Below are 6,901 nucleotides of genomic sequence, written 5' to 3'. Positions count from 1 at the left end.
TTTCTAATATGGTATAATAAGTACAGGTATTGTAAAAGGTTACACAAATCCACTGCACGTCTACAAAAGCACAAAGGGGAACGCAGTAGCCAGTGCGCATGTTCACCCATTCATGTCGCCAACAAAGAGGACTGTCCTACGACTGCACACCTGAGGAAGAGCTAGCTTCAGCAAGGGCTGGGAAAGGCTGGAGTCTCAGGAGTCACCGTGGAGCCAGAGGAAATCTCCTAGGTAAGAGGATCTTGTTAAAGCTGGGACAGCAGGTTGAAGGCCGTCCAGTCTAAGCAGTTATTCAAATCTTCTGCAGCCTGTCTGCATGTGTCTCAGTCATGTGACTTGTCTTCCAACCTGTGGCCAAATCATCTGGCTTACATAACCGCGAAGGAAAACACAGACGTGATCAATTCAGCAGAGGTCCTATTAAATAAGAGTAACATACAAAACTGAGCATTAGAGACGTAATGCTTGCTTGCTCCTTGTTGGAGCCAGCCCTTCACCAGCTACGCAATAGGTACAATTACTGTCACATTAATTACATTGCTATTTCACGTCCTCTGTAGCAGTGCACGGTTAACTAGTCAAACCCTCCACACGTGTAGGTTTCCCTACAACGACAACACACACTACCCTCTCAATTATGTCACGAAATTTTCTTTTGTGTTTCTAACAAGTGTGGTCAGTACACTAACCTTGAGGTCGTATCAGAGGCAGCGCTCCTTCAACTCAATTCTACTTCCTAGAACTTGATATTTCCTGAAGAATGTTTATTCGTAAATCCTTTACAGCATCAATGCTTCTCCTTCAAGCTTCTCCGACATCAAAATGACCCAGATAACAAACAATACATGCTATCGCGCCAATATCCATGTTACCTTCAACATTTATGCTTGAGACTCATTTTATTAAGTCCCTTTCAACCTATTTGCTGTTTTCAGCAAATGATTATCATAACACATGTGCACACACATATGCATTACATTGTATCAGGGGCGTGGATGAGTACATAATTTAAGATTACAGTTCTGCGTTAGCGTAGGTTGTAAAATCTGACATGGGAAATCTAAGGCAAGTAAAGTTGGTTGCTGACTGTTCTCAAGAAGGCAAATCGAACAAACACACTGAGTGCACAGGAGGACAGCAGTCTTAGGACTTAAGAGACTTCAAGGTGTATCATTAACTCTTACTGTGAGGCCCTGCAAATGTTCCAGGCTCTTAGAGTATAAAGATCCCTTCATATTTCTTCACCATAGATAAGTTTCCAGGTTGAGCAGAAGGAAGAGAGGAACTAGCAGACAGGAGGGTGAGGAAGTGAGTAAGGTGCACTATCGTGAAGGATGCGGATCACTGTGGAGTTTTCAGTGGAGACTCACAACCAGAACAGCCTGTGGTTAAAGGATATGGCTTTGGAGGAGGCTGCTTAGACTCTAACCTGAGTTCTAGAAGTTACTGACTTTGTGGTTTAAAAGAAAATGGACTCCAAAGGCCCACAGGGAGTGGCACTATTAGGAGGTGTGGCCTTCTTGAAATAGGTGTGGCCCTGTTGGAGAAGGTGTGGCCCTGTTGGAGTGGTTGTGGCCCTTTTGGAGTGGGTGTGGCCTTGTTGGAGTAGGTGTGACCTTGTTGGAGTAGGTGTGGCCTTGTTGGAGTAGGTGTGGCCCTGTTGGAGTGGTTGTTTCACTTTGGGAGTGGGTGTGGCCTTGTTGGAGTAGGTGTCACCTTGTTGGAGTAGGTGTGGCCTTGTTGGAGTAGGTGAAGCCCTATTGGAGTAGGTGTGACCTTGGTGGAGTAGTGGCCCTGTTGGAGAGGGTTTGGCCTTGTTGGAGTAGGTGTGGCCTTGTTGGAGTGGATGTAGCCTTGTTGGAGTGGGTGTGGCCTTGTTGGCTGTGGCTTTGTTAGAGTAGGTGAGGCCCTATTGGAGTAGGTGTGGTCCTGTTGAATGTAAAGACACTCCTTACAGATTATGTCAATGTTTTCTGGGGTTTCCAGGTAGGTGGCATCTACACTGTAGGACAAAACTGCTCTGCAGAATCCAAAGACCTGTGAAAGAAGATGCCTGTTAGTGTATGTCAGTGCGTGGACAGTGAATATGCACATATGTATGTGTGCATGTCTGAGTACAGGGGAGTGAAGATTTATAATCGAGGAAAGGGGCCAGGTCTGTGACTTCCAAGCTCGGTTGTGACCGGGGCAGGAACCAGAGTCACTTCTTCTCTTGTAGTTTGCCATCCCGTGGGGTTGATTCACGGTTGTTGATGACCATAGTACCTGCTGGTTGTTAGTTCACTAAGCCTTTGGTCTTGATGAATTGAAAACTCAATTTCAGGTGTATGTATATAACATCATGTATATGCTAAAACTATTTTCCCATCTGCAAACCAGAGAAAATGTGAGCACTTCCCTTCTGCGGTGGTGGTGCTAGTGTTGGTAAGGGAACTCATGTGTGGAACGTTTGACAGGAAAGAGCCCCTTCGAGTAGAGCGCACTGTCTAGATGGCATGTTTCTCAGGTCTGTGCCATACTTACTGGAGGCCTTCTGTGGAAATGCTGTGTAGAGCAGTTCCGCATAGAGAAGTCCACATAGTAATTGGTTCTTTCCCCTCCGCTCTAGCACAGAAGAACCAGCAGAGTTTCAGGAGCAGAAAACGATAAGAGGAAAAGAAATAAATATCTATTATGCAATATCTCACAAAGCACTATGGGAATTAAAATGACAAATGCATGCTATTTTTCTATGGTTTCTGCTTTTAAAAAATATATGGCGTCAGTGATAAGAGAGCGCCATTTTGCAGAAACGCTAATATACAAGTGGAAGTACAGCAGGGAAAAAGCACCCTCCCTGGGCCCAGACCCTCATTCTTGGGGGATGTCACTGCTACTGTTTTCTTTTTCCACTTTATTTATGTTTTTATGTGTGGGGTATTTTTCCTTCGTGTGTGACGGTGCTCTGTGTACATGCAGTGTCCAAGCAGTTCAAAAGAGGGAATCAGATCCTATGGAATCTGAGTTACAGATGGCTGTGAGCCACCATGTAGATTCTGGGAAGCCAACCTAGGTCCTCTAGAAGAGCAGTCAGTGCTCTCAACATGTGACCAATCTCCTCAACCCCATTGCCACTGCTTTGTTGTGTTTCTTCTTCTAGGCTTTTCCGCATGTGGGGATGTTTAGATATTTAAATATTTCATTTGCATGGGCTCATATGCTAGGTAGCAGTCTGCAATCTGCTTTTTCTCTCTTATCAATACCTTTGAGTCTAGAACACTCTTCATAGAAAACCACATTATATGTATCCCGCTGCATAAAACACCATGACCTATTTGAGTTTCCTTTTCCAAAACACTTGGCAGAACTAGGGAAAGACTGCGTTGTTAAGAGTACCTGCTGCTCTTTCATAGGACATAAGTTCAGTTCCCAGTACGCACAGCAGGAGATCCAATGCTCTCTGCTGGCCTCTGGGGTCAGAGCACACGCAAAGTGCCCATACATATACGCAAACACTCACACACATGCAAATAAAAATCTTTTTAAAAAAAAAGAGCAAAACAAAGGCCAACCATCAACTGGCTGTTCTACCAGACAGTTCTGTGTGGGAGGCACTAGAATTCTTGGTCTGTGAAGCAGCGTCAATGACAATGCTGGTCATGGTGAGGATTTTGGTTTTGTTTTTTTTTTTTTTTTTTTTTGAGCCTCAGTATTCTAACCATAATATAAGAAGACTAAAATTGGATGTTTTTTTTAATGCTCAGACAACCCCATCACGCTCTTGCCTTTCCTTTGGATTCTTTTCTTTTTCCTTTCAAACAATGTTCAGTGTGTCCTCCTTCTATTTTCTCTCAAGCAAAAGTTGTAGAAAAGCTGTGCATTGGCCTTGCTGTTTGCCAAGCATCGAAGGCTGTGACTGTCAGAAAGGCGGCTGGCCAGGTGAGGCAGGTAGACGGTGTGTGCCCCTCAGCTCCCCCCACCAGGTTGGAGTAGGGAAAACTCACCGCTTTTATAACCCTCTCTACTCGGTCCACTCGGAAAGAGGCAAAGCCGTCGTTCTCCTCTTTGTACTTCTCCAGGGCGTTGTGGGCTTGTTGTCTGTGAACCTCGGACTCTCCAATATATTCCAGGAGCACAGGGTGTTGCTCAGGGCTGAGGAGACTGAGGAAGAAGAAAGAGGGCGAGGCCGCGGGGTCAGGGGACCAGGTCTGAATACAGCTCATGTAAGCGTGGTGCACAGGAGGACACTAGGTCCTGTATTACAGACAGAAGAACTGATGCTCAGAGTAACTTGTCAGGATCAGTCAGGCTGCACAGACACCAGGCTGTCCCTGCCTGCTGGTACTTGTGACCTCTACCCATGATGCCTTGCCCACTCCAGACTTCACAACTTCCTATCTTTGTCAGGGAGCGAGCTTTAAGTTAAAGGTACAGAAAAGGATCTAGCAGTCTCTCTCTCTCTCTCTCTCTCTCTCTCTCTCTCTCTCTCTCTTTCTCTCTCTCTCTCTCCCCCCCCTTTCTTTTTTCCTTTTTTTTTTTTTTTATCTTTTTTTGGTTTTCGAGACGGGATTTCTATGTGTAGCCCGGGCTTTCCTGGAACTCACTCTGTAGACCAGGCTGGCTCCAAACTCACTGAGATCCACCTGCCTCTGCCTCCCAAGTGCTAGGATTAAAGGTGTGCACCACTACCGCCCAGCTCTCTCCTGTCTTTCCAACCACAGGGAATCACTCTCAGACTCTCAAACTGGCCTCAAACTCACACCTTGGCCTCCTGCCTGCTGGGAGGGCAGGCCTATACCACCATGCCTTGCTTCTTTCTTTCTTTAAACAACTTCCTATAGAAGCTGTTGGGTTGTTGCCTACGTTCAATCATGCTAAAATCTGTCCTTCTGAAACTAATTCTTTCAGAAAAATAAATAGGAGTCTGGACTCTGGAATCAACGCTGTAGAGATATAGCTATAGTCATTTCTACAACGTCTCCATGCACTTCTGAGAATACACATTGGATCTTTGCCAGATCCAGTTATTTTTATCTCTAAAATAGAAAGTTTTATGATGATTACTTCATAGCCTTGTGTGAGGTTAAAGAAAATGACCAATGCATGACATAACAGAATATATAACTACTCTGTACACCATGGAGTGATACAGAACTTCTAACTATCAAAGCCAGTTCCTATCAAGTGTTAGGGATTCTGTGAAGACGACTCATTTTATTTGATTCCAACCAGAATCCTACATGAGAAAAGCCTAAAGAGGTTACATAACCTGCTTCCCAAGCCACAGTTGTTTTCGAGATGAAGTATCTGGACTGGCAGAAGTTCAGTGGCAGAAGCTCATGACCTTGGAAACAAAATCTAGACACAATGAAGACATGATTCCATTCCAACAGTGTTGACTCTGAGACAACCGGCATATAATGAAGTTTGAACTTAAGCTCAGGCCGGCTGAAACTCACAGCTAAATGGTGTGTGTACCGCCTCTTTACGTCTCTATGTGTACATAGCAAATCTCTTTAAATGGCATCTACCGGGGTGGGGATGTCGTCTATTTCAGCAGAGTGAGTGCGAATGGAGAAGGGAAGGGCAGCGGCCTCTCTGTTGGCTATCACGTGTTCTGTTACGAACACCGCCGTATGATGGAGTTCTGTTAATCTGGAATGAGCAATTCCGCAGACGACCTTACCAGAGCTCGTGGTGCAGTTATAGTGGTTCACTCTGCAGTCCTGAGAGTCGTTAGAGTATCTCGTAGCTATGACCTTACATTGTCCAATCACCTGCAAAACAAGACGATTTTAAGCCCTTATGGAACCGTGTGCACAGACGGCCAATGACAGAATACCAAGGCCGTGTTACACCGCCTCACTTAATATGTATTTGGGGATTCGTCCATCTGTCTTGGCCCAGAGCGGCCTTTTCAGCCTGCTCCGTGTGCTGCACACTGAAGGCGTAAGTCACAGACAATCCCACACCAGTTTGGAATTATGATTAATAGAATGGTTATTTATTCAAAGGGGAAAAAACTTACAGATTACCGTCCCAGACAACAGCCCCTCCGCGCGAACAGGAAAGGAGTCCAGGGGCCGGAAACGGAGCCGGAAGACAAAGAGAGAGTGGAGGACAGCCGCTGCTTTTTTTAAAGGGAGAGACCACGCCCCAATGGGCTGGTAACTCAGCGGCGATTGGCTGAAGGAGCTGAAGGAACTCCCACAGCAGCACACTGTTGGCACGCCAAACCCCTGGCGAGAGCAACTGTTTAAATGGATTGTGACCACTTCCCAAACATTTAAAGGAGACAGAACTAGGGCCCCTCGATGAACAAAACTCTCTCTTCTGGCCCTGACATCCCATGTCTGCTAATTCCCTTGTGCTCTCCCCTGTGACAGGGAGACTGGCCCCAGTAACCAAGGCCAGCATGCACAGCAAGGCCGTCTTCCTCGCTGCAGCCATGGCTGTCACTGCTAACAGAAGGACGGACCACTCTTCATGGCACACAGTTCCCAGTTCACACATTCATAGATTGTGTGGTCTGGAAATGATATGGGAGTTCCAGTTGAGCAGACTGAAGTCTAAGATGATTGGGGATTTGCCCAAGGCTCGTAGCTACTGATACTATCCTGGGGAGGCCATAAGCCCTGCCGACTTACATTCACGGGGTTCCCGAGAATGGTTCTTAAGAGAGTACTACTTAAGGCTGACGTCATCTTCATGGCTCTAAAGGCATAAGCAGCTTTTTCTAGCCTCCATGTGGCTCCACTGAGTGAGCGGAGTGGATAGAAGAAAGAAGAGCAGCGGTCCTAGTTACTTACGATTTCAGATGGCCGCGAAGCTTCAAGACAGTCATTCTGGGATTTTGTGGATAGGACCCAACAGTCAGATTCTTTCACATCTAGGACAAAGTAGTAGACAGTGGCGTCTCCCT

General features: G+C 46.0%; 1 long non-coding RNA gene across 1 annotated transcript; it reads right to left on the bottom strand.

Annotated features, from left to right (window-relative positions):
- Positions 1-1,953: 1,953 nt before the first annotated feature.
- On the bottom strand, positions 1,954-6,901 carry LOC148123008 (uncharacterized). The gene is made up of 5 exons (XR_015736724.1): positions 6,789-6,901; positions 5,666-5,756; positions 3,984-4,140; positions 2,524-2,604; positions 1,954-2,037 (listed from the first exon to the last, which is right to left on the bottom strand). It is a non-coding gene; the product is annotated as an uncharacterized LOC148123008 (long non-coding RNA).

Source organism: Myodes glareolus, chromosome 2 (assembly GCF_982192425.1).
Source record: "Myodes glareolus chromosome 2, mMyoGla1.1, whole genome shotgun sequence".
Taxonomy (NCBI): Eukaryota; Metazoa; Chordata; class Mammalia; order Rodentia; family Cricetidae; genus Myodes; species Myodes glareolus.
Note: the sequence above shows the minus strand (reverse complement) of the source record. Positions and strands in the feature narration are given on the sequence as shown.